Source organism: Urocitellus parryii, chromosome 3, assembly GCF_045843805.1.
Source record: "Urocitellus parryii isolate mUroPar1 chromosome 3, mUroPar1.hap1, whole genome shotgun sequence".
NCBI classification, from domain to species: Eukaryota; Metazoa; Chordata; class Mammalia; order Rodentia; family Sciuridae; genus Urocitellus; species Urocitellus parryii.
The window spans coordinates 154808852-154834775 of NC_135533.1; the positions used below are offsets into that span (position 1 = coordinate 154808852).

The 25924-nt window shown below is 37.9% G+C and overlaps 1 long non-coding RNA gene and 1 pseudogene across 3 annotated transcripts in view; one reads left to right on the plus strand and one right to left on the minus strand.

Annotated features, from left to right (window-relative positions):
• The window catches only part of LOC113176717 (uncharacterized), a 79785-nt gene that overhangs the window by 44894 nt on the left and 8967 nt on the right, over positions 1-25924 (plus strand). For all 3 annotated transcript variants that reach the window (XR_013343354.1, XR_003300085.2, XR_003300086.2), the window contains exon 2: positions 3062-3236. This is a non-coding gene — a long non-coding RNA (uncharacterized LOC113176717). The remainder of the gene's footprint in view (positions 1-3061; positions 3237-25924) is intronic.
• Positions 23253-24132, minus strand: LOC113176716 (KATNB1-like protein 1 pseudogene; annotated as a pseudogene).

Below are 25924 nucleotides of genomic sequence, written 5' to 3' on the forward strand. Positions count from 1 at the left end.
ATTATTTATACTAAATTTTGGGGCTTTTGACCCCCCTTTCAATCCTTATCAGCTACCACTGGATTTCTCCATGACATCATTTACCCTGGGGTCAGAAACATCTGGTCTGGTGGTTTCCACACTGATCTTCTCGCCTTTCCCTCTTATCCGGGCGAGGACAGCCTGCCAGAGGCTTCACTCTGTTTATCAGGGTGAGGGAAAGTGACTTGTTTATGTCTGAGGGCCATACTGGAGGGCTCCATTAGGTGTGCCTACTGAGACTGCAGGATTTAAACTGGAGTTTTAAAAATGGAGTTGCTTAGGCTCAGGCCTAAGGCCATCCTCACAGCTGGGGAGGAATTGATTGAGTTCAGGGACAATCTGAGATTCCAGAAAACATCAGGTTCACAAGTGACTGAGGGAAACAAGGATTGGCTTCTCCACTGCATAAGGGAAAACCAGGGGTTTCCTAGGAGACAGTCTCCCAGCATTGTCCAGCAACTGTTTGGCCTGGGAGGTGTGCTGATTTAAAAATTTCAGACCAATCACCATTCAAGGAAGAACCTGGATCCTACCTAAGCCTAAACCCTTCCCCCAGGAGCCCTACCTACAGGATTTCCCTCCACACTCCAGCAACCCCACCTAACATAGCTGAGAGGGGAAGCCGAGAATATTTTGAACTCCAGAAACAATTTCTTAATGTTTCCTTGATCCCATTTCCCCCCTTTTCTTTTTCTCTATGTTTAATTGTGACCTGAATGGTTCATGGACACTTATACACATTCATATCTGTTTCTTTTTTTCTCATTCCTAGTATTTTTTGAAGGCAATTATTTTTCATGGATCAGTATTTTGAGGACTAAGATATTTGAGTAATATATATCAGTTTTGTTCTTGTACTCCTTTATTTTTATGAAATTTTTATTTTATGCATTTTTCTCTCTCACTCATCTGTTTCTCTTTTCTTCTGCTCTATGATCTTTTATGCTACCTTTACTTTTTTAATATTTATTTTTTAGTTGTAGTTGGACACAATACCTTTACTTTATTTATTTTTATGTGGTGCTGAGGATCAAACCCAGGGTCTTGGCACGTGCTAGGTGAATGCTGTACTGCTGAGCCACAACTCCAGTCCCTCTACCTTTGCTTTTTACTTCTATTTTATCTCCTCCTTCCTCACAATTATCAGATCCTACATCACTTCTTTTCTATCCTTATTCATCATTTAAAATTGTAAACCTTATGTAAATTTGCTGTTTTTACCACGGCCAATAACTGATCATTTAATTTATGTTTATTGTGATGATTAATGTTACAGAGACCAAAGCAGGAACCATTTGGTTTAATGCTGCAAGTTATTTTCATTGGTTCTTTTTATTATTTGTCTCCTTCTAAATAGTGAGGTAGTGTAAAACTTCAGGGATACTATAGGTCCACAGGGTAGAAACTCTGTTCCCTCGAAACTACACTGTTAGATGGGTAGGCACACAAACAACATGAAAAAGCAAGGGAAAAAAATTACCCCAGATAAACCAAAATAATTCAATAGCAGAATCCATCTATAGCAGAGTGGAAGAAATATCAGAGAAGGAATTTAGAATTATCATAGTTAAACTGATCTGTGAGGCAAAAAGATGATGTAAGGAGTGAGATCACAAAGAAAATACAGGAAGTGAAAGATTACTTCAGTAAAGATGTAGAGACTCTGAAAAAAAAAACAAGCAGAAATCCTTGAAGTGAAGGAATCAATCAACCAAATTAAAAATTCAATGGAAAACATGGAAGAACAAATCAACACCACAAGTAGTAGAAGACATAAAATACTTGAAATCAGAGCTGAAACCAAGGAAACTGAAACAAACAAACAAACAAACAAACAAAAACCAAAAAAGCACAAAGAAACAAAAAGCCAAGCTTCCAAAAAAAAAACCAACCAACCAACCAAACAAACAAACAAACAAAAAAAAAAAACAAAATCAGATTTCTAACATTCATGATGAAAAAACCACAAATGACAGAAACTATTTTGAAAATCCATACTCCAGCAAAATAGAAAATCATGAATATGACTGACCCATATTGAATTAGGAAGACAGAAAATTTAAACATCAATATACTAATTTAAATAATTTTGATGCTGCTCTACATTCAGTCTCCAGAAATTCATTAAAATCACCATGGAAATGTTTGCAGGAGGTACTTGCTCCAGTGACTTCTGCTTCAGTTAAGCTGAATTAAACTGTGAGAAACATCTACTCAAGTCCTTTTCCATATTCCATTTAGTTGCTTTAATTTTCTTGAGTTGTAGTGGTTCTTTATATATTAATTCCCCATAATGCATGATTTGAAAATATTTGCTATCATTTTATAGATTTTTTCCCTTTCTTGAATGTTTTTTATGCTGAAAAAGTCTTTTAATTTTAATGAAAGCCAATTTACCTGTTATTCTTTTTTTTTGCTCTTACTTTTGATGCCTTATCAAATAATCCAAGGTCACAAAGACTTAGCCCTATTCTTTTTTTTTTAATCAGCATCTTCTATTTTAGCTCCTATACTTAAGCTTTTAATCTAGTTGGAGTTAATTTTTATATATAGTATGTTGTAGAGGTCTAACTTCACTCTTTTACGTGTGATAATTAAGTTGTTTTAGTAGCATTTGTAGAAGGGACTATTGTACAGACAGTAGAACTTTTTGTAGACTTGTTAAAAATCTTGTTGTCCAGAGATGAGTTAATTTAGCTCTCAAATCACATATCTATCCCGTTGCTCTCTGTTTCTATTTTATGCAAGTACCACACTGGATTAACATAGCTCTGATAATGAAAGGTTAATAAAATAGGTACTTGTCACTCCGTTTTTCTATATGCTTAACAAAACACTGTTGAAATCTTAATAACTGTTTGCTAATCTTGTTCCCATAATGTGCTATCCCCAACTGTGAATTGTTTGCTAATCTTGTTCCCAGGATGAGCTGTCCCCAACTGCCAAACTACAAAATGTAACTTCTCTCCCTGCCCTCTTCAAGGAAAGTATATAAGCTCTGCTTAAGCTGTTCTCAGGGCTCTATCTCTCTTTGCTATAGAGAGCTCTGGGCCCCAGCATGCTGGTCTCCAAATAAACCCACCCTTCTGCTGTTACATAAGACAGTCTCTTGTGGTCTCTTCCTCTGACATTTCGCCGGACCCTAACATTTGGTGCGTTGGCCGGGAACTGCGCATCGCCGGACAGGGAGACCTCAACAAGACTCCTTTAGAGGGGTAAGTAAGGTGCCTTTTCTTCTTCTTCTTCTCCTCCTCCTTTTTCTCCTTCTTGTTTTTCCTTTGCGATCGCTCAGTCTGGTTTTTGGCTCAGCGAAGAGCGTAAGCTCTCAGAACCTTCTGGTTTTTGGCTCAGCGAAGAGCGTGAGCTCTCAGAGCCTTCTGGTTTTTCGGTTTGGGTTGGCATAGTGTGGTTGCTAGCAGAGAGCGTGAGCTCCCCCTGGCGGTGGTGGACAGACGTGTCCAGAAGCTACAGACCACGTCTTTCAAGGGACACTTTGAAAGACTCTGGGGGGGACGGAAGTGCCCCCATCTGGGAGGGACGGAGGTGCCCTCATCTGGTATATTCTGCTGCCAACCCTTCTGGTTTTGCCGGCAACTATTCTTTCTCTCAGGTTGAATTCACTGTTTTTAATCTTTGCCTCTGAACTTGTGTTACACGTTTACTGTTTACTGTGTGTCCATGTTTGTGTCACGTTTGTATTGTCCCTGTCTTTGTTCAAGTAACTTTCATTATGGGACAGAGCCATTCCATGCCTCTGTCCCTGACCCTTGATCACTGGACTGAAGTCTGCTTAAGGGCTTAAAAAATCTTTCTTCTTCAGTAAAACACCAGACCTGGCAGACTCTCTGTGCCTCAGAATGGCCCACCTTTGGAGTCGGATGGCTCCCAGAAGGATCTTTCTACTTACCACTAATTTGAAAAGTCAGAGATATTGTCTTTGTCTTTCAGCCGGGACCACATAGCCATCCAGATCAACAGCCATATATCTTAACTTGGCAGGACCTCTGCAAATCTCCTCCTCCATGGGTGAAGTCTTTCCTTGTCCCTGCCCCCGCTCCTACTCCTCCCCCCACGATTCTATCTCTCAAACCCTCTGCTTCTTCTCCACCCTTTGTTCTCCCTGAGTCTCAAGATTTGACTCTGCTGGACTCTCCTCCCTTTCCTTATCCCCTGCTTTCGTTCCTCAACCCCCAACACCCTCTAAGTGATTCCCCTGCTGCTGACTCAGCTTCTCCACCATTGGAGGAGGTTAAGCCAGCCCAGCACCCTCCAGATGACTTCCCCAAGGCACACACAGCCCCTCCTCCCCTGGAGGAAACTGGCCCAACTAAAAAAACTCAAAGAACTCACCGGCATTTTCACACCAGCCTACTTGGGATGACTGCCAACCACTCCTAGGGACTCTCTTCATGACAGAGGAACAAAAGAGAATCCTCCTGGAAGCGAAAAAAAGTATCCTTGGATCAGATGGGCAACCGACACAACTTCCCCTTGAACCGACCCAACTGGGACCCCAACACCTTTGAAGGTAGGGAGCATCTGTCCACTTATCGCCGGGCTCTAATAGCAGGTCTCCGAGCAGCCGCTAGATGGCCAACTATTTTGGCCAAGGTAAGAGAGATTATTCAAGGGCCTAATGAATCTCCCTCTATGTTTCTGGAGAAAATTATGGAGGCATATAGGAGATATACTCCTTTTGATCCTCAGGTAGAAGATCAAAAGACATCTGTCACAATGGCCTTTATTGGGCAAGCTGCCCTGGATATTAAAAAAAAAGTTACAACGCTTAGATGGATTACAAGATATGACTTTGAGAGATGTAGTCAGAAAAGCTGAGAAGGTATACTATAAGAGAGAAACTGAGGAAGAGAAGGAACAAAGGAGGGAGAAAGAAAGGGAGGATGAAAGAAGCAAAAGACAGACTGAGGGAGGCATTGACTAAGGTCCTGGTCACAACAACAAATAGGCCAGAAGTTAAGAGACAGGGAAACAGAAAGGGATACCTGGGCTCACGCCAGAAGCCACCTCTGGCCTCAGATCAATGTGCCTACTGTAGAGAAAAAGGACACTAGGCCAAAGAGTGCCCTAAAAAGAAACAGCCACGCTAGCCAGCCAGTCTAACTCTGGAGGATGACTAGGAAAGTCGGGGCTCGGATCCCCTCCCTGAGCTCAAGGTAACTTTTAAAGTGGAGGGAACCTCAGTAAACTTTGAAGTGATACAGGGGCAATATACTCAGCCCTTAAGGCCCCCTTGGGCCCTCTATCAACTAAAAGGTCTCAAGTTCAAGGGGCTAATGGCAGTAAATATTGGGCTTGGACAACTAAGAGGACCATGGACCTGGAGAAAGGGAAAGTCCATAACTCCTTCCTCCTTTACTGAAATTAAGCCAGCAAGGTATGGACTTAAATATCTCCTAATCTTTGTAGATACATTTTCAGGATGGATTGAAGCCTTCCCCACAAAAAAAAGAAATGGCACAAATGGTGGTCAAAAAGATCCTGGAAGATATTTTTCCAAGATACAATCTGCCTAAGGTAATAGGGTCTGATAATGGACCAGTGTTCGTGGCCCAGGTAAGTCAGGGGTTAACCAGGACCCTGGGGATTAATTGGAGGTTACATTGCACTTATAGACCCCAGAGTTCAGGACAGGTAAAAAAAATGAATAGAACCATTAAAGAGACCTTGACAAAATTAAGCTTGGAGACCAGCATAAAAGATTGGACTATGCTCCTGCCTTATGCACTGTTTCATACAAGAAATACTCCCTCTGTTTCTTTGTGTAACCTCACCTCCTATGAAATTCTCTATGGTGCCCCTCCTCCAATAAGGAACCTGACCCCAACTCTAAGACCTAACAATCCCTTCCACACCCCCTTGCTTGACAGACTTAAAGCTCTTAAAAAAACTCAGTGATACCTGTGGAAACAGCTGGCCACTGCCTACCAACCTGGGGACGAAGGGACTCCACACCGATATCAAGTGGGAAACTTCATCTATGTAAAATGACATCAGGTGTCACCCTAGAACCCCGCTGTAAAGGACCATACCAGGTGCTACTTATAACACCTACAGCGGTAAAGATAGATGGAATCACTTCCTGGATCCATGCCTCTCATCTCAAGTCTGCGCCTTGTCCAGATTCTGGCTGGAAATTAAAAAAAAAAAACTGGTAACCCTCTCAAATTACGTATTCGCTGTGTGGATAGGGCTATGGATTCTCCCCCTGGCCACCAGTAGTCCTAACCCTCATCAGCCCATTCAGCAGCGATGGTTGATCATAAATCCTACTGGACAGAAAGTATGATCTATCTCACATACAGCCCCCTTAGGGACCTGATGGCCATCTCTCCACCCAGACATTTGTCAGTTGGCTATAGGTCTTTCCTATTGGGTATCCCTGATGAAGAGGATCCCACTAAAATTCCATTAAATCCCTTCCGTACCATAGATAATGAAAACAAACATTATGGATGTAGGGACACTCGAGCCAGATGTAGGTTGGTTAACCTAGATTACTATGTTTACTCGGCGGACTATCAAAGCCACAGTCACGGCTGTGTGGGAGAAAAACCGACTTTTTCTGTAAGTCATAAGGATGTAAACATACAGGGGCTACCTGATGGAACCCAAACCTCTGCCGGTTCTCAGACCATTGCCCCTTGCTGAAGTAACAGGTACTGAGGTATCTCTCCACCCATTCACTCCTCTCTTCTCCTGTCAGTGCCCACACCGGGTCCCACCAGGTCCTCTTACCAGATAACCCAAAGCTCAAACCAGCTGAGGAGAGCCCTCAGACCCCTATCCAAGATGTAATGAAAATGGCCTTTAAAGTTGCTTTGTCATCACTGAAAACAGGTTACTAAAAATTTAAAGTCCCTCACAGGCTTTTTGGGATACTCACTCCAGTCTTCCCCTCTGCTCTATCTGTTCTACTACTCAAGTTTTTGTTGCTAGAAAAATCCCAAACCCCTTTCCCATTATTCTTTTACATCTCTCCTTCCTCATTCTCAGATCCACGGAGCTGCTCTCAGCACTGCCTTCCCTGTCCTCCCCCTCTGTACCAGGCCCACAGAAAAGTCTTAACTGACCTTCTCCAGAAGTCTTCACCATGGCTGACTTTAGGACTTTCAGCAAAAGAGTCCCTATAAAAGAGTTCAGTATAGATAAACTTCCTCTTTTCATGTTGCCCTGTTCTACTTGGCCACTGGTTGGAAAAATCAGCACTCCTAAGCTAGAGACCCCCTTACTAGTTTTTCACAAAATATGTGAACAGGGCCTCTGGCATTGAGCTGGGGCTTCACAGAGATGGCTACATTTCTAAGATAAAAAAGTTATCAACTGGGCTCCATGGTAACAGCTGGCAAGGAAAAAAACAAAAAGAAAAAGTTCTCCCCCTCCCAGGTGTCCTTGAAAAGTTAACTTGCCCAAAACAGAGAAAAAAACAGAATCAAAAACTGCTTTTTGTGAACTTCTGCAGACTGGAAACTTCTGAGCCCCTTCCCTTACATGTTGAGTACAAAATTCTAAAACTACCTAAACTTGGGATTCAGGGGATTAATTGATTACAACAGAAGCAATGCCCTCTGAATCCGGTTGCAACCAAATAGAACTGTTTCCCTGTCTTCAGTGCTATCTTAGGTGCCTTGCCTTGTCCGTCCCTACAACAGTATAATTCTATATACTTAAACATTATTTATGTTTTCATAAAATGGTCAACAAATGTAATTAATTGTATAATAGTGCAGATGTTTCCTAGAGTGCTCTATCATGATGCAGGTTCATTTAAAGATCAAATAAGGGGACATACAACCCGGTTCCGCCTGGAACCTGTATCCCTCACTCTAGCCATCTTATTAGGAATGGGAATTGCTGCAGGGGGTGGGCACAAGAACCTCTGTCCTGGTCCATGGGACACAACAAATGACCCAATTAGAAACAGCAATGGACCAAAACTTAAAGATATTAAAAACCTCCATCACAGCTTTGCAGGAATCTTTAACCTCTCTCTCTAAAGTTGTTTTACAGAACAGGCGAGGGTTGAACCTCCTCTTCATGAGAGAAGAGGGCCTTTATGCTGCATTAAGGAAAAAATGTTGTTTTTATGCCGACCATACTAGAGTTATAAAAAAATCTATGAGTAAATTAAAAAGACGCCTTAAAGAGCATCAATGAGAAAGAGAGACCCAAAAAGGGTGATATAAATCTTGGTTCACATAGTCCCCCTGGTTAACTACACTTTTATCAGCCCTGGCCTGTCCTTTAATAATTCTTATATTGTTGCTAACTCTCGGACCCTGTTTGCTCAACCGTGAGTTTCCTTTCTCCAATCCCAAATTGGACAAATCAAACTTATGGTAATCAGACAACAATATATCCCACTAACAGACATAAAATGTGACACTCCCCAATGGTCACTTTTATGATTAAAAGTAGCCAGAAGAAGAAGTGGAGAATGAAAGGTTAATAAAATAGGTACTTGTCACTCCGTTTTTCTATATGCTTAACAAAACACTGTTGAAATCTTAATAACTGTTTGCTAATCTTGTTCCCAGAATGAGCTGTCCCCAACTGCCAAACTACAAAATGTAACTTCTCTCCCTGCCCTCTCCAAGGAAAGTATATAAGCTCTGTTTAAGCTGTTCTCAGGGCTCTATCTCTCTTTGCTATAGAGAGCTCTGGGCCCCAGCATGCTGGTCTCCAAATAAACCCACCCTTCTGCTGTTGCATAAGACAGTCTCTTGTGGTCTCTTCCTCCGACGTTTCGCCGGACCCTAACAATAGTAAATGCTGAAATTGGAAAATTTGAGTCCTCCAAATATGCTATTTTTCAAGATAAATTTGTCCATTTATGTTCCTTTCAATTTCATGCTAATTTCTAGAATTCTTTCTCTACAAAAAGAGTGTCAGAATTTTGATATGCATTGCATGACACTGTAGAACAGTTTTTGTGATATTGCCATTGTATTGATATTCTTTTGATTCATGAACATACAGATATTAAAATTTATTGGTGTGGTCTTTTTCTTATTCAATGATAATTTCTAGAAGTGTATCCATCTTTCCTTCCCTAATTAAATTTATCCCACCATATGCTATTATTTTAGATGTTATTTTGTGAATAACAAATTTGTCTTAAATTCATTTTTCTGTATTGGTGTTGAAACACCCAGGAAAAAACAACTTTTGCATTGATCTTATGCCTTACATCTTTGCAGGATTTGATTATTAGTTCTGAGACTTTTTATGGAATTTTTGATATATGGGATCATGTTTTTTATGAATAGAGATAATCTGATTTTGTTCATTTAGGCTTGAATGCTTTTACTATGGTTCTTTTCTGATTGATTCAGCTAGAATTTCAAGTCCAGTGATAAATAGCAATAATAAAAGTGTATATCTTTGTCTTACTGCTGATTATGTGGAAGGTTTTTAGCTTTTTTAAAAATACCTTTGTTTTATTTATTTATTTTTTTATATGGTGCTGAGGATTGAATCCAGTGCCTCACTCATATGAGGTGAATGCTCAACCTCTGAGCTACAACCCCAGCCCGGTTTTTAGCTTTTATGCTGTTAAATATAGACTTATATAATATTATATATGCTTAACCAGAAAAAAATTGTAAAAGCCAAAAAGAATACATAATAAATGAAGTAGAAAATACAGATCCATAGAAGCCAAAACTTTGTAAAATTTAAAGAGAAAGTGGAGGGTTACCTCAGCCTCAAAATGGACAGGAAGAGTTATAAGACACTGACATTCAACTAGAACCTATTTGTAAATGGACTATTTTAGATTAAGTTGCAGTTAGCTGGGTAAACTGAGGCTCTGTTCATTCCTGTTCCACTGCTTTTTGAACCTTCCTTCATTAAGGTACACAATTCAGCAGAAACTCAGTCTATTGTTAACCAACTATCTCTCTGTACCAGGAAAGTTTCCTGAGTCATTCTTTAGAAATGTGAATGTACTCAAACAGTTCTTCCATGTACCTCTATATCCCATGGAAGTCTGATGGAAGATCTAACATGGGACAAAGTAGAGGAGGAGTCACAATTTAGTGGAAGGTAAGGCTGCCTTTTCTTTTTTTTAAGGTTGCCTTTTCTGACATAGACTTTTTGTTTCTTTTTAAATTAACTTCAGCCATGAATATCTGATCATTATAGATGAGATACACAATTTTATATGCTGAAGAATGTCAACCAAAAGCATATTCTCAAATGATACCCAACTCAAGATGGCATTCATGTGTGATAGCATCAGTTATAAACTGTATGGTAGTTAAGAAATTCCCTAAATAATACCTTTTCTGAATGAAAAGGAAATTTTGTACATGGAGTTGAGAAATATTCCATGCCATTTTGTGCTTTTTGTGCAAGAGCTCTCTGGGCTTTATTTTGTGACCATTTCCTGGACCACTGTTTCATATTCAGCTTTCTCATGTCACCACAGTGACAAAAGTCCTGTGTAAACAGGAAATGGTATGATGTGATTCTCATAGTGTCCTCTCTCTAATACTAGGAGCAAATAAAAACCATATATATTCCCAACCTACTCCCTAAGGAAATATCTAAGTGCTGAGAAAGGTTGGAGTTTCTTGCTTGTTTTCTCAGGGAAGGCACCCTGATTCCAGATTTCTGCGGAAAAGAGGACTGGGAGTTTTTATATCATTTTGCATGTATGGATTTGTGTGCAGGAGGTTTTGGATGTACCCATATGTGAGTACATGTGTAGTGATTGTGAATGTGTTTCTGTGTGCTTCCCCAGAAAATATGTTCCTACACGTACAGCACAATACAAGTGGCAATTTAAAAAATCCATACCTCTGTACACATCATAGAAATCAATTCACTTAATGTTCACCACAACATAATATGATGGTTTCTTTAATATCATCATTTCTTAGATGGAGATGATGCAGTGACCCCTGAAGGGTCAAGAGATCCTGTTAGAGGAAAAGGCAAATGAGAAGCCAGGCACTGGAGCCCGTGCTGAGATTCTGGGCTACAGAACTGTATTTATCACTCAGCTGTCGGATAACTAGTCACCATGCCAGGGAGTTCTAGCACATGTGTGTACCCTTGTGGGGATTATAGTATTCAGATATCCCCAACACCTCCATCATCATAAGGTGGCCTCAGTGTTCACATAACACTGGTGGAGATGGGTACATTTAACAGCAGACAAGGAACTATGACAAATAGTAATTCAAAATACAGTGTGGCTGTTAGCTTGGTGCCCACCCACCTTGTCGAAAACAATTTTTTTTCTAGCTGGATTAAAGCACCAACATTCACCAAATGCTGAACTCTACCATGAGTTGTCCCACAGTCAGGGGGCTAGTGTGAGCACTGGCAGCCACTGACACAACAGATATGCACATGTTGTGTAGAAAAAGAAGACAGGAAAGGAAAATATCACATTGTTAGTAGTGGTTATTATTATTATTTTTTAGAGAGAGAGAGAATTTTTTTTAATATTTATTTTTTAGTTTTCAGTGGACACAACATCTTTTTTTTTATTGGCTGCTCAAAACATTACAATGATCTTGACATATCATATATCATACATTTGATTCAAATAGGGTATGAATTCTTATTTTTCCTACGTGTACAGATTGCAGGATCACATTGATTATACAGCCACGTTTATACATACTTCCATAGTGTCTGTTGTATTCTGCTGCCCTTCTTATCCCCTTTCTATACCCCCTCCCCTCCCCTCCCCTCCCCTCCCATCATCTCTCTCTACCCCATCTACTGCAACTCATTTCTCTCTCTTTTTTCCCCTTCCCCCTCACATCCTCTAATACGTATTTTTGTATAACAATAAGGGTCTCCTTCCATCTTCCATGCAATTCCCCTTCTCTCTCCCATTCCCTCCCACCTCTCGTCCCTGCTTAATGATAATTTTTTTCTCATGCTCTTCCTCCCTGCTCTGTTTTGAGTTGCCCTCCTTATATCAAAGAAGACATTCGGCATTTGTTTTTTAGGGATTGGCTAACTTCACTTAGCATAATCTGCTCTAATGCCATCCATTTCCCTGCAAATGCCATGATTTCATTATTTTTTTAGTGCTGAGTAATATTCCATGACACAACATCTTTATTTTATTTTTATGTGGTGCTGAGGATCAAACCCAGGGCCCCGTGCATGCCAGGAGAGCGCACTACCACTTGAGCCACATTCCCAGCCCCAATAGTGGTTATTTTTAAATGGTAGGATTTCAGTAATGTCAAATCTTCTTTTAAGTTAGCTTTATAAAAATGATCAACTCACAAATAAATTCCATGTCAAGCAAATGCTTCTGAATAGTTCATGAGCGGCACTATCAATATAAAGACAATTGCTCTGTGTCCTCTTGTTTCCACTAAGAACTTAGTGGAGTCACTTTCAAGTGACAGCAAAGATGAGGAGGACACATTGAATGTCCAGTGGGAGAACCCACTGAAAGAAACTAAGAAACAAAGAAAGAAACTGAGAAAGCAACACTTCTATTTCAGACGAAGACAAGTGTTCATCTGAAATAGAAGTGTTACTTTCTCAATTTCTTTCTATTGCAATTAAATTAAAATATGAAAATCTGAACATGTATAGTTTATGATATATTTAGTTTCCTTGCTAGGAGAAATTCCATTGGAAAATCTGTTACCAACTGATACCTCAATCAAGATACCACTGAAAAATGACAACATCTGTACAAGCTGAATAGCAGCAAGCCCTTTCATCGACAGCATTTTTCCTCCTTGGAGAAGTTTTTTTTTTTTTTTTTTTTTTTTTTTTTTTTAATTGCCAACCACAGTAGACTTGACACACACATTTCATATAAAGACACAGGAGATTTACTCTTTTGTTTCCTCCACTTAACCACTCTTTTCTAATATCAACAAGGGAACAGAAGGCCTGTGCATATAGGGAACAGCATGGCATGATCCTCATTGTGATTCTTTCACTGTAATTGCCGGTAGACACAAGATAGACGAAGAAAGGCATGTACTGTGAAGTCACTTACTTGGCGATAAATCATTTAGATGATGAGATAGATGAAACTGTCTTTGTGGCTTTAGTGTGCAGAGCTACCCAGATTCCAGCTTCCTTCTGTGGATGGGGATTGGGGAAGTTGTGGTAGAAATTAATTGTTCAGGTAAAGAACCATAGTCATTCTCTGTAGTCCTGGAAAAGCCTGTGTTCCCTTTAGTTGGAATGAGGGTATGTGCATGGGAGTGGGGTGTGTCTATGTGTGGATCCATGTGGTCCGATTCTGATGATGCCTGCGACTGAAGTTTTGTGTCTTTCTTTCTGTAAGATATTTGTTCCCTTAGCTGCCAGTGTCAATGTTCTCAACCAAAAATGCTGATACTGTTGGAACGTGAATATATACAGAAGAAAATGAATCAAATTGTAAACTTTATATGTATATTGATTGCTACATGTACTTGAATGAACATGGACAAATATCCCATCAACACCCAAGACTGTTCACAAGGCCCTAAATGGACAAAGCTGGTTCCTATTCTCTGTTGTTGGATTAGTAACATATTATCATAAATCTTACCTATCAGCCTCATCCACATGGCATTTGAATGGTCATTCAGTCTTGACACTTTTCTCACTCACTTTCCTGTGAAAGGCCTTACAATTCATTCCCAGAATCCATCTTAGTATGGTGTTCTGGGTAGTGTTTAGTGTTCCTTTGCAGTGAGTCCTTAGTATAGCTGTTCATGTGCCACACCCAGTAATGGCAGGAAAATGAAGTTGGAAGAGAATGAGGAAGAAAGTTCACTGCAATTTTCTCCATGTAGATCTCATATTTACCTTCAGATAATGCTGCCAAGACTGGGCAGTGCCATGTGCATGTGAAATCTGTCTCCTATCACTTATCCTGGTCATGGTTTCTATATACTGGCCAGAAACACTGTAAACTGTACAGAGAAACAACAGTTTTGCTGGAGGGATTGAGCATCAGGGTGAGCATGTGGCTTCCTTTTTAAGAGGCTCAGGGACAAGACATCCATTTAAGTAAGAAAGAAACCAATGCAGCCTTGGGACAGGAGAGTCTCCATAATATGCCTGTTGAACATACAAGTTGAAATAGTTCTTGGTTGCTTCTGTAGGTCTTTGTGTGGAAACAAGTCAAGGTAGTTATTTTTAAAACAACAACAACAACAACAACAAAAAAAAAACCATAAAATGACCCAATTTTTTATGGGAGTTCACCTCTAAAACATGTTTTCTGTGTCAATACATTTTATTTTAATAAACTTTGATCACCCTGTGGGTGAGAATATTTCCCCCACTGAACAGCATGCCACTTGTTTAACCCAGAAACTATGTGCTTGAGACAAGATTGTCCAAAAAAGCTCAAATCTCCAGGTCACAGTTTCCCAAGAGTTCTGAAGGAGACTCAGCTATGGGAATTTGGAGATAAAACTCAAAAGGGGCTCCAGGAATTCATGGAGAGCTGTCAAGTAGGCTCCATGAAGGACAGTAGGGCAAAGCCCTGGGATGGCCCTTGGGATGGAACAAGAGTTAGGGAGCAGGAGAAAGACAGGAAAGCAAAGCCATGGGATGGGAGGTAGATTTCAAGGTTGCAGATCAACATCATCAACTGAGCAAGTTAAGGATGTTCAGGCTCCTTATGAGTGGGAACGAACAAGTGACATGATCACTGTCTAGCTCTCTCCTAATATCCTGGAATTTTTTCTCACTCTAGTCAAAAAGGCAATCATCAAGAATACAATAATAATAAGTGCTGAGGATGTGGAGGAAAAGGTACATTGTTGGTGGTACTGAAAATTAGTAGAACCACTGTTGAAAGCAGTATTGAGGTTCCTCTAAAAATTAGGAATGGAATCACCATAGGACCCTGCTATCTCTCTTTTAAATTTTTTTAATGTTTATTTTTAGTTGTAGTTGGACACAATACCTTTTATTTATTTATTTATATGTGGTGCGAAGGATTGAACCCAGGGCCTTGCATGTGCTAGGCGAACACTCTACTGCTGAGCCACAACCCACACCACAGCCCTAGGACCCTACTGTCTCATTCCTCAGTATTTATCTAAAAAACTAAAATCAGCACACTGTAGTGTTACAGCCACATCAATGTACAAACATTGCTCATTCACAATGCCAAGTTATGGAACCAGCCCGCAATGAAGAATAAAATTATGGCATGGAGAACATCATGTGAAGTAGTAAATAAGCCAGATACAGAGTCAAAACTCAAATGTTTTCTCTCATATGGGGTGGCTAGATCAAATAAGGCATACAAGGGTGGGCAAATAGAAGAGACCTGTGGAGCAAAGGAAGTGGATTAATGGGGGAAGGAGGAAAGGAGAGGAACAGTGAAATAAAATTGGCCAAATTATGCTAGGTACATAAGTACATATATGACTACATAATAGTGAGTTTCATCTTTTATCTATTTAGCATTAATTTAAAAAATTATAAGTAAATAGAAGAGAGACCATTAGAGTAGAGAAAAGGGAACAGAAGGAGGGAGGAGGGGAGACAAAGAGGACATACTGGTGACTATATTGGAGCAAATTACATTCCATACTTGTATGTTTGTATCAAGATGAACCCCATTATTATGTATAACTATAATGTACCAATAAGAAAAAGGGAAGAAACTGAGATCTCTGAGTGAGATGTCCTGGGCTTGATGAGTGCAGAATTTTTGCTATTTTGGGGATGCTGGGAGAATGTATTGACCAGGGACAGTGCCATCTCTCATGGAGGGTCTTGGGGTGAGGTTCCAAAAGGTAAATAAGACTGTCCCTTGCCCCTGAAGGAGCTGGGGAGAGATGAGAGGTTGTGAGTCTGGGTTTGGGTGAGAAACATTACTATCAGGAAGATTCATGATCAGAGTGGATGCAGCTGCTACCTGTTCTCAGCCAGGCCTTGGTGCAGCTGTTCTGTCAGTGGACAGATCAGCAGGTAGCAGATGTAGGGATATGCCAACTTCCTTCATTGAACCATCAAAGCACCAGCTCAGCAGGAAACATTTAATTAGCATTAATCACTCACCCACTGTCGGACAGTTGAAGGAACATTGATTTTTGGCACAGCCATAAAGTGGCAGTTGATTTGGAATGTCCTAAGTTCTGAGCCAGTTTGAGAGCCAGGGAGCCCACTGGTCACTTGGAGTGGTTAACTGCTTATCAGGAGGGCTCGAGAAGAGGCAGCTGACAGTAAGAAGATGCTAAGGAGGATGGTCAGAAGGTTGGGCTTTTTGTTCCTTCAGATGGGTTTTATTTCATTTAGGCCAGAAATTAAACAGTAGGTGCAAAATAAATTAAGTTTAGGTCAGGAATGAAAAGGTAAGGGTTGTAACTTGAACTATTTTTTTTGGTGGGGTGGGGCTCAGGTACTTCTTTCAGGGTATCAGTATTCTTGAGGAAATCTTGGCATAGGAGAATTTTAGAAAGAGTGGAAAGAGCTCTTGGTTTAGGGCTCCAGGGCATCATCTAGAGGACTCAGGTGTTCAGGAATCTCTGTCCCCAGGGAACTAACTACATTTTTTTTGGTCTCAGATCCATCAGGCATCTGTATTGGCTTTAAATTTCAATTCCTTGAATTGTAAGATGTGGATGTCAGCCCCTGTTCTGCCCATTCTGTGGTGCTGATGTGGGGATCTTGGGAAGTTACAGATATTTTCCATGAGCTGCAAAGCATCAGACCCATGCAAAGGAAGGAGAGTTTATGTCTCTTCTTCAATAATTGTTATCTTTACAACATAACATAGGACATATTAACATCTACATCCCCAAACAGAAGATTGAGGTACAGTGGGGTGTAGATGCCTTTCACAGGTATAGCTTCTAAGTAGAATTTTATTCTAGGCTATGAGGCCCAGCCCCTGTGCACTGAGTGAATCTTCTCCACCTTTCTTTATGATCTCATCACAGTAAAGGCATTGTCTTTATAATCATTCAGTGAGGTTTTTAGTGTGCACCATCCTGAAGGATATTCCTGAACTCCAGCTCTCACTCAGATGGCTTTGATGTATGCACAGTGAAAAGGGAGATCAAAAATTTGAACTGAGAACTTTCAAAATTCTCTCTTTTATTTTGAAATATAACATTGCATTATTGTGAACTATAGTCACTATACAATAAAACATCAGAAATTATTCCTAATATCTAATTGTGACATGAAACACATTCACCATCATATTTCCAGTCTCTGGTAGCTACTCTTTTCAACTTCTGAGATCAACATTTTTAGATTCTACATATGATTGAGATTATTTTACTTAACATAATGTCCTTTAGGTCCACCCTTGTTTTTGTAAAGGACGAGACTGGTCTCACCACAAAGTAACTTGATGACTATCATTGTACATTGCATACATGTATAAAAATGTCACAGTGGACTCAGAGAAATGTACATGTTTTATGTGTACATTCAAAAAAGTTGGAACTATGAAAACATTACTAATTATCAATGGTTTTCTGCCAGTGAGATGTCAACATCAGACTCTTACAATACATTTCCCAGGTTCTTGCCTCCCCACTAGAAGAATTGCTCCTCAGAGGTCAAGATAATCTACTGCCAACCCCATACAGTGGATCACAAGTATCTGCCTTTGTCTGGACAATAGGGTGCACCCTGCAGAAGAGTCAAATGAAAGTACTGTGCAAATTCAATCATTTACTGTATTCAAGAATAATGAATATAGGTTTATTCAGTGTCCCATATTTAAGAGAAAACTTTAAAAGTACTATGCAATATTCTTGCATTTTCTGTATGAAAATTTTAATTCATTAAGCCAATCAGGAGTTCTCCAAGTACCCAGTAAAGTTCTATTTATATCTTAAAATTTGGTTCATTTGTAAAGACAAACAACATCTCAATGCAATATTTAAACACGTAGCCAAATTTTGAAAATTAGCTGCTATAGATCTCTTCCTGAAATAATGTCACCAGATTTTTTTTAAAAATAGGATTTATTTGAAACAGTTTTAGCTTGACATATAAACTGAACAGACAGTATATAAAGTTCTCAACCCTACCCCAGTTTCCTTTTTAAAAATGCTTTTAGTTGTGCATTATAATTATACATAATAGTTAGATTTGATTTCCTTTTTTAAACAACTTACCATAGTGTTATTTATTTATTTATTTATTGCAAGGACTGAACAAATGTTAGTAAATTATTCTTAACTAGAGTCCAGAGTTTCATTATGATTCACTTAGTGTTACACAGTTCTATGGATTTTGATAAATGCATAATGTCATACATGCTAATTACATGTAATTAATTTTCCTGTCATGAACATTCCCTTAACTTCACTTATAAATCCCTCTCTTCTTTGCCCAGCATTTTTCCTGTCTCTATAGTTTTTTTTCCCCAGAATTTCTTATAGTTTGAGTCATAGAGTATTCAGCTTTTTTCAGAATGACTTATTTCATTTTTTCAGTAAACAATTAAGATTTTAAAATCTCTATAACTTTGTAACTGAAAGATTTTATTACTGAATAAAATTTCACTGGAGAGATGTAGTGGAATTCGTTGGTGCATTCACCTGATACAGGGAATCTCATTTGCTTGCAGTTTGTGCAACTATGATTAAAGCTGCCATAAACATTCTTGTGCCCCCAACCCTTTTTATTTTTATTTTGAGACAGGGTCTCATTAAGTTCCTTACAATCTTGATAAGTTGCTGAGGCTGGCTTTGCATTTGCAATTCTTTTGCTTCAGCCTCCTGAGTTGCTCGGATGACAGATGTAAATATCAACAGCAGGCCCTGTGTATGTTTTTGTGTGCATATATTTCTAAATTTTATATGAATGCACAGAATAATGGATTTCACTGAGGCATGTTTGCATATGAATATAACATACTTTGATCTATTCATCCCTTGATTCCCAGTTACCACCCTTACCCTCTCCTTCTCCTTTCTGTGAGACCCTTCCATTTCTCTAATAGTCACCCTTCTATTTTGATGGACAAAGATTTTTAATTTAATGGGCAAATACCTAAGATTATGATTACTAACTTGAATGATAAGATTATATATTTTTTTTGTAGGAACTTGTCAGGCTTCAGAAGAGAATCCATCTGGGTCTGGTGCTTTCTTTTATGAAATGTTATTAGTTGATGATTCAACTTCCTTAATAGATATTCGATGGTTCAAATTGTCTTTTTCCTTGAGTGAGTTTTTGGTAGTTTTTGCCATTGAAGAATTGGCCCATTTCATCAAAACTATCAAATTTGTGGGCAGAGAGTTGTTAAAAATATCGCTTCATTTCCTTCTTCTATTGTTTATGGACTCACTAGTGATATCTCTTCTTTAATTTATACTATTGGTTTATTGTGTATTTTCCCTTTTTATGTGGGTATACTGGCTAGAGTTTTATAGAGTTTGGGGATCATTTTAAAGACCTAGATTTTAGGTATGCTGATGTTAGGTATAGATATTCTTTTTCCCTTACTATTTCCCCAAATAATTGCTATTTTTTCTTTTCTTCTGTTTTATATTACAGTGATTTCCCCCTATGTTTTTGTAAGATGGGAACTTAACTTATTGATTTTAGGTCTATTGATTTTCTATAATATTGCATACGGTGGTATAGATTTCCCTCTGAGCACTGTTTTAACTGCATTCAACAGAGTTTTACAAATGTATGTTTTAATTTCATTGTGTTCAAAATATTTAAAAATTTCCATGTAGGCTTTTCTTTGACCCACGAGTTTTGTACATTATGTTGTGTAATCTCCAAATATTTGGGGGAGTTCTCTAGTTCTCTTTCTGTTGTTGAATTCTAATTTTGTTCCAGAAGCATATTTTATATTTTCCCATTCTATTTTATTTTTAGAAATATTTAGTGAATCTACTCAAATGAATGAAGCTTACATGATACAATAGTGAAAAATATTAGAAATATATACATAATAAAAAGTGAATATAAATTAGTCAACTTCATGGACACTTCCAGTTAATCATTCATTCAAACCCATATTCACCTTTTTCTTTATAGAGATAGCATACATACATGACATGAACATTCTGGCTAAAAAAAAAAAATCAGAGCTTCTAACAACATTCTCAAGTTTTAAAAATAGCATGGAAAATGTTTCACCAACAATATTCTACATAAGTGTAAGTCCCTGATTTACTTTAATGATTTTATCATGCCAGAAACATGGTTTATTTTAATTTTTTAGTTTAATTTTTTTTGCTACTGGGTATTGAACCCAGGGCTACATTGAGCTATATCTCTAGCCCTTTTTATTATTTATTTTGCGAGAAAGTGGCCCTAAGTTGCTGAGGCTGACCTTGGACTTCCTACCTCAGCCTCCTGAGTGGCTGGGATTATAGCATCCATAGTGCCTGGGAGGTTTTCATTTAAAAAAAATAGATATTGGTGTCATAATACATTGCTTATTAATAATTACGGCACTTGCATACACTATATCTTTGTGTGGACAAAAGTTTTTAATATTGGTTATTTACTATTATGTTTTAAACTTTGAAAGTCTATTCAACAAAAGAAAATAGCAGTACACATTCAAGTTTTTTTTTATAAAACACAATAAAAATTAATGATTGGTCTTTGTGGTTCCTAGTAATAAGTCATGTCTTATTTTTTCACATAGTATAAATAAATTATATTCTTAAGCAGGACTACATTAAGACCCAGTAGTTCTTAAACAATTTTACCAGAAAACCACATAAATCCCAAATGTAGCAAAGGCGAACAATCTTTGTAGTGCACTCTCACATCATTGAAGTTGAAGCTGCTCCTTTTGGATATTTTTCCACTGTGATGTGAAATAGATTGTTAGATTTTCATTAGAGGTCTTATGTGAATTTAAAAAAAAATTTGATTTGTTACATATGACAACAGAATGCATTACAATTCATATTTCACATATAGAGCACAATTTTTCATATCTCTGGTTATACAAAAGTAGTCACATCCTTTGTGTCTTCCTCGTGTCTTAATGATGACCATCACATTCCACCATATTTGTTACCCCTATGCCCCCTCCCTTACCCTCCCTCCCCTTTCCCCCTTTGCCTTATCTAGAGTTTATTTAATTCGATCCCCACAGTATATTATAGATCATTATCCTTAAATCAGAGAAATCATTTGGCATTTGGTTTTTTGAGATTGGCTAACTTCACTTTGCATTATATTTTTCAGCTTCATCCATTTACCTGAAAATGCCATGATTTTATTCTCTTTTAATGCTGAATAATATTCCATTGTGTATATATGCCACATTTTCTTTCTTCATTCATTTACTGAAGAGCATCTAGGTTGGTTCCACAGTTTAGCTATTATGAATTGTGCTGCTATAAATGTTGATGTGGCTGTGTCCCTGTAGTATTTTATTTTTAAGTTTTTTGGGTATAGACTGAGGAGAGGGATTGCTGGGTCAAATGGTGGTTCCATTCCAAGTTTTCCAAGGAATCTCCATACTGCTTTCCATATTGGCTGCACCAACTTGCAGTCCCACCAGCAATTTGTGAGTGTGCCTCTTTACCCACATGCTCACCAACAATTATTGTTGTTTTTATTCTTAATAGCTGGCATTCTGACTGGAGTGAGATGAAATCTTAGAGTAGTTTTGATTTGCATTTCTTTAATTGCTAGAGATGTTGAACATTTTTTCATATATTTGCTGATTGATTGTATATCCTCTTTTGAGAAGTGTCTGTTCAGTTCCTTGGCCCATTTATTGATTGGGTTATTTATTTTTGGGTTTTTTAAATATAGTTCTTTATATATTCTAGAGATTAGTGCTCTATTTGATGTGCATGTGGTAAGAATTTGTTCCCAATCAGTAGGCTCTCTATTCACCTCACTGATTGTTTCTTTTGCTGAGAAGAAGCTTTTTTTTTTTAGTTTGAATCCATCCCATTTATTGATTTTTGATATTAATTCTTGCACTATAGGAGTCTTATTGAGGAAGTTGGGGCCTAAACTCACATGATGGAGATTTGGACCTACTTTTTCTTTTAATAGACACAGTGTCTCTAGGTTCTTGATTCACTTTGAGTTTTGTGCATGGTGAGAGATAGGGGTTTAATTTCATTTTGTTGCATATGAATTTCCAATTTCCCAGCACCATTTGTTGAAGAGGCTATCTTTTCTACAATGTATGTTTTTGTTACCTTTGTCAAATACAGCATCCCTTCATGCTCAAAACGCTAGAAAAACAGGGATAACAGGAACATATCTCAACATGGTAAAAGCTATCTATGCTAAGCTCCAGGCCAACATCATTCTAAATGGAGAAACATTGAAAATATTCCCTCTGAAAACTGGAACAAGACAGGGATACCCTCTTTCAACACTGCTTTTTAACATAGTTCTTGAAACACTGGCCAGAGCAATGAGAGAGACAAAAAAAAAAAATAATTAAAGGGCTACAGATAGGTAAAGAAGAACTCAAATTAGCACTATTTGCCGATGATATGATTCTATACTTAGAAGTCCCAAAAAGTTTCACCAGAAAACTTCTAGAACTAGTAAATGAATTCAGCAATATAATTGATTCAACACCCATAAATTAAAGGCATTTCTGTATATCAGTGACAAATCACTGATATACAGAATCAACACCCATAAATTAAAGGCATTCTGTGTATCAGTGACAAATCCTCTGAAAAGGAAACAAGGACAACTACCCCTTTTACAAGAGCATTTAAAAAAACTTGGAAATCAACTTAATGAAGAAGGTGAAAGACCTCTACAATGAAACTACAGAATGCTAGAGAAAAAACGTTAAAGACGATCTTACAAGATGGAAAGATCTCCCTTGTTCTTGGATAGGCAGAATTAATATTGTCAAAATGACCAAACTACCAAAAGCACTATACAGATTTAATACAATTCCAATCAAAATTCCAATAAAATAGAAATAGAAACAATCAGTCATTAAATTCATCTGGAAAAATAAGAGACCCAGAATAGCTAAAGCAACCCTTAGCAAGAAGAGTAAAGTAGGTGGCTTACTATACCAGAACTTAAACTACAGTACAGAGCAATAGTAACAAATAGTAACTGCATGGTATTGGCACCAAAACAGACTTGTAGACCCATGGTACAGAATAGAGGATACAGAGACTAACCCACATAATTATGGTTGTTGAGTGAATTTTTAAAAGAAAAAATGCTTCAGTTCTTTCTCAGTTCTCAGAAGAGGCCTATTTTTGGAAATCATAATCCAGGATGGTTTGAATAATCAAATGCTCTTTAGTAAATAAAATCTCTCAATGCAACTATAATAAATAAGCATCTACATCCTTAGCTATATTACCAGTATATCCTGGAACTCAAGTAAGATGGTTTTCTTGTTCCCACAAACCACTTACTTGTTATTTAAAAATTTTAAAATCTGAATATTTTCATCACTTTTAATTTGTTTTGGATGACCACCACCTTTTTATTACAGCTTAAGGCCAGTGTAAACCACTATCACATATTCTTCAAATTTGCTGTTAAGTAATGACTTTACAAGAGGCAACAAGTCTACTCAGCAGCCAAGTGAGATATTATTTTTATTCCTGTGAATTATTAGTGAGTACAGGCAGGCAGTCTATCACAACTCTAAGATCTTCTGCTCTTACTAAATAAGCTACAAGTTCACTTATACTTCTCTTTGTCCAGAAAGTTAAACTACATTTAATCTCAAACTCCTGCTAAACAAAGCTTGGGCCATTGTTTCATGATCCAGAGAAACCTCAGGGAAAAAAAACAAACAAAACAAAAACACTGTATTGGATGATGAGTTTTCCTGTCTGTGAAGAACCAGAATCACTGGAATTAATCAAATATATATGATCATCATGGCATAATTTTGCAGGCAGGTAGCCTGCACAAGCCAGTTCATTTTCTTTATTTGCCATGTAGCAGTTCCCATTTATCTAGAGAGCTGTTTTTTTACTATAACAAGGATTTGGGAAAGGATGTTGCATTCAACTGTTGTATTTATAAAAGCAGCCAACTGTTTTAGAGATTTCTTAACATGCTTCATGTTTTTATTAGAGAAATTAGAGATCTTTTTCTCTAGGAAGATTTTTCTTCAATGGAATGATCCTCAATATTATTACAAAAGTTTCATTTTTTAACATTGTGCGCTTCAGATGTCATAATCTCTTAAATTCTGGCACCTCACACCAGCACTGGTGCTGGCAAACCACCCACTGGACAGCCTAGAGCATCCGTTGGCTGCAGGGCCAGGCCCCACTGAGAGCCATTCAAACCTCCCATTCTTTTTGTTTTCTTATGTCAAGGTATGTTTGATGGCCCTGTTGTCCATCTTGAAAAATGTTTCCTGTGACCTTGAGAAGAACTTATATTGTCTAATTGTTGAAGTGGCAATTGTACAAGTACCAATTAGGTCTGGTTGAATGATAGTGCTTTTCGAAGTTTTTTAAAAAAATACTTTTCAGTTGTAGATGGACATAATGCTTTTATTTTATTTATTTATTTTTATGTGGTTCTGAGAATCCAACCCAGTGTTTCACACCTGCTAGGCAAGTGCTCTGCCACTGAGCTACAGCCCCAGCCCCTTTTCTTAGTTTTATTGGGGGGCTACTTCTATGACAAGGTACCAAACTCTTTGGCTTGAAATAACTGTAATATATATATATATATATATATATATATATATATATATATATATATATATATATCAGTTATTTTTTTAAAGAAATATACTGTTTCACAGTTCTCCATAATCAGAGTGTAGACATGTATCAAATCTATAGGGCAGATTTTTCCTTGTTTTTTTTTTTTTCCTCCCCTCTACCTCTGGCCACTTTGCTGGCTTTCCAGGTTTGCAACTTCAACACTTTACTCTGCCTCCACCAGTGCCTCGCATTCCCTTTTCATGGATTTGTTTCCTTTCCTTATAAAAGCATCAGCCAAATGGATAAGAGGTCCACCCCAATTCAGGGTGACCTCACCTTAACTGATTTCATCTGTAATGACTGTAATTCCAAAAAAGGTCATGTTGTGAGACTTTTTTTTTTTATTCTCAGGGACATAATTTGACCCATAACAGAGTTGTTCAGTACAATGATGACCTTGTTTATGCTATTCCTGCTGGATCCTTTAGGTACTGATAAAGGGGTGTTTAACTCTTCCACTATAATACTGTATTAACTTCTCATTCTGATTCCATCCATTTTGGTCTCAAGAATTTTGATGATTTGTTGTTAGGTGCATGCAAAAAAAAAGACTCTCTTGACTTCTTCGAGAATCAATCCCTCTATCATTAGGTAATGCCTCTATTTTCCCTAATCGGTTTCTTGTCCTGAGGACTGTTTTAAGTCCAATATTAAGTCTTTTAAATTCACGAGCACACTTTAACATTTATTTAGTTAGTCTTTAGTTTCTTTCAGTAACAATTTCTGGTTTTAAGTGTACCAAACTTTCCTTCTCTGTTTAAATTTATTGCTATATGTATTTTTTATTGTAGATGTGTTTATAAATGGAATTACTTTTTAAAATGTCTTTTTTGTGTTGGTAATTACTGGTGTATGCAGACAAAATGTTTCTTTTGATCTTCTGACTTGCAACTTTGCAGGATTTGTTCATCAATTTTGGGGAACTTTCTTGTGCAGTCTTTGAGATTTTTAATGTGTGGGATCATGTCCTCTGGGAGAAGAGATATCTAATTTCCTCCCTTCAAACCTGATACCTTTAATATTTTTCTCATCTAATTGCTGTAACTAGAATTTCAAGTCCAGTGATAAATAGCCATAGTAAAAGTAGACATCTTTGACTTGTTGCTGATTTTGTGGAAGGTTTTCAGCCTTTTAAAAAATATATGTTTTTTTTTTAGTTGCAGATGGATACAATAAATTTCTAATTTTTTGGATATTGATGGACCTTTATTTTATTCATTTATTTATGTGTGGTGCTTAGAATCAAACCC